Source organism: Tenrec ecaudatus, chromosome 5 (genome assembly GCF_050624435.1).
Source record: "Tenrec ecaudatus isolate mTenEca1 chromosome 5, mTenEca1.hap1, whole genome shotgun sequence".
Taxonomy (NCBI): domain Eukaryota; kingdom Metazoa; phylum Chordata; class Mammalia; order Afrosoricida; family Tenrecidae; genus Tenrec; species Tenrec ecaudatus.
Window position 1 is genome coordinate 5,125,060 of NC_134534.1, and position 2,614 is coordinate 5,127,673.

The 2,614-nt window shown below is 40.0% G+C and overlaps 1 pseudogene; it reads left to right on the forward strand.

The window, feature by feature from the left end:
• The first annotated feature begins 796 nt into the window (after positions 1 to 796).
• On the forward strand, positions 797 to 866 carry LOC142449446 (U4 spliceosomal RNA; annotated as a pseudogene).
• The last annotated feature ends 1,748 nt before the right edge of the window (positions 867 to 2,614 follow it).

Below are 2,614 nucleotides of genomic sequence, written 5' to 3' on the forward strand. Positions count from 1 at the left end.
TGATTATCCAGTCCCTCTGCATAATCTTTGTGTGGTGCATCTCTTTGAGTCTTACCATCTTCACTTGAAAGTTGAGGAAAGGGCTTGCTCTTCATTCATGTGTTACTATCTCAGGTCTATCCTGTCTGGTTCTTTATGAGTCAGGAGCCTGCCTTTTTATTACATGTGTCCAACTCTAGAGATAGCCATTTTGTTCATTGTCCTGTGGGTCTTGGTAACTTTTATGGCTTCTAATGATTCTCACGGGTTTGGTTTCCCATTGGACTGTACCGAGCGCTCTGTTTCTGCCAATATAAAGAAACTGAGAGCCTCCAGTGCTGGCCATGTGCTCCCCACTCTCCCTCTCCTCGCACTCCCCTACAGGAAGCATATTTCATAGCTGCATAGTTGAACAAGACAGTGAATATAGCAGGTATTTGTTGAAGGGCTTTAAGGTAGGATATCAAAATATACCTTATGGATCTTACAATCTGTATCCTTGATTCAGGGGAGAACTAAGACATAAAGGGAAAGATAGCTGAGAGTCCAAGGAATCAGCAAGCTATACCAAAGTAAAATAGCTTGTCCAACGCAACTAAGATACATGGAGAAAGAAGAGGAAATAAAAGCAACAATCCCTTTGTCAGCTTTGTCAGAGGAGATGCATGCCTTGATATATATACATATATACATAAATATATATGAAAGGTAACCCAACAGCATTCAGACATTATTGAAAATATCATTAATACCCCAGGTAAGTAAAATTTTGATGAGGATTATTCAATAAAATAATTCAATAATAATTCAAGATTACAGCATTGTGCAGTGGCAATATTATAGCCAATGAGGTCTTTCCGAGGTGCAATTACTGCTAATTGAAATAACACAGCAGTAGCTGCAGCTGTGTGCAGACAGTGAGCTGCCAGAAAGTCAAGCTGGAGGCAGAAGAGGATGTGGACAGGGATCTCATTGCTGATGTCAGATGGATTTTGGTTGAAAGCAGAGAATACCACAAAGATGTTTACTCATGTTGTATTGACTGTGCAAAGCCTGCTATTGTGTGGATCATAACAAACTACAAATGCTATTGAGAAGAATGGAAATTCTGGAATAATTCATTGAGCTCGCACAGAACAAGTACATTGAACAAGAGGAAGTCATACAACCAGAAGAAGAGAATGTTTCATAGCTTAAAACCAGGAAAGGAATGTGTCAGGGTTGTATGCTTTTACTATACTAATTCAGGGTATATGCTTGAAAATTAATTTGAAAATTTGAAGTCTATGAACCATGTGGCATCAAGATTGAAGTTTGATGAACAGCCTGGGATATGCAGAGGACAAAAACTTGCTTGCTGAAAGCGAGGAGCACTTGAAGTACTTACTGATGAAGGTCAAGGACTGCAGTCATCAAAATGGATTACATGTCCATGTAAAGAATACCAAACTCCTGACAGCTGGACCACAGGAGAACCTGATGATACGCAGAGAAATGATCCAGTGACCAATAGCCCACAGGCACAGCTCTGGGAAGCAGCTGGTTAGGAAGCAAATGGCATGTCGCACTGGGCACGTCTGCTGCGCAAGACCTTCTAAAGTGTTGAAGAGCAAGAATGTCACTTTGGATATGAGGTACACCTGACCTAGGTCATGGTATTTTTAATCACCTCCCATGCATGTGAAAGTTGAACAATGAATAAGAAAAACAACTGAACAACTAAAGCATTTAAATTACAGTGTTTTAGAAGAGTACTGAATAACTATAGACTTCCAGAAGAAGGAAACCATGGGCTTGTCTTGGAAGAAGTACAACCAGAATATTCCTCTTAAGCCTATACATAGGGCTGGTTATAAGCAGACACCTGCCATATCAAAAAGGCATCATGCTTAGTAAAGCAGAGAGTGCAAAAACAGAGGAATAAAACAAGGTTATGGATTGACACAACTGGTTCAAATATAACCGTGATTGTGAGGATGGTGCAGGACTGGGAAGCACTTCATTCTGTTGTGCTTAGGGTCACTTTGAGTTGAAACTAACTCCAAAGCACCCAAGGACAACAGAATCACACATATACATGACAGCAGCAAAGTGTGTTGGATATACCTTTTTGCCATTTTAACCATTGTTAAGCATATACTTGTGTGAAATGCATTGCATTCCTCATGCTCCTTCAAAGATCCCTGGTATCACAGTGGTTAAGCTATCAGTTGATAACTGAAAGAGTGGTGGTTTGAATACATCAGCTACTACGTGTCTGTTCCATTAGCGATTACAGCTTTGGGAACCTTTGGGAAGCTCCGTGTTGTGCCGGGAGGGTTGCTATGCATCGGAAACGACTTGAAACAGTACACTTTTTATGTTCTTTTGCTTATCTTTGAAGCCACATAAAATTGTTTACTAAATATGTATCATATATTTCTGGACCTCTTTCTTCATGAGGGGCTTCGAAAGTGCATAGACCTTTGTTGAATATTGACAGGTGTTAAAAGCCCATGGGCACCTATATAAGGTACAACTATTGGTCTCTCACTACCCAGAGAAAGAAGAGTAAAAAATATAGATGATACATGAGGCCAATTAGTTCACTAGACAAGGTGAATATCTAATTGTCCAAGATCCTGAGTTTAGAAGA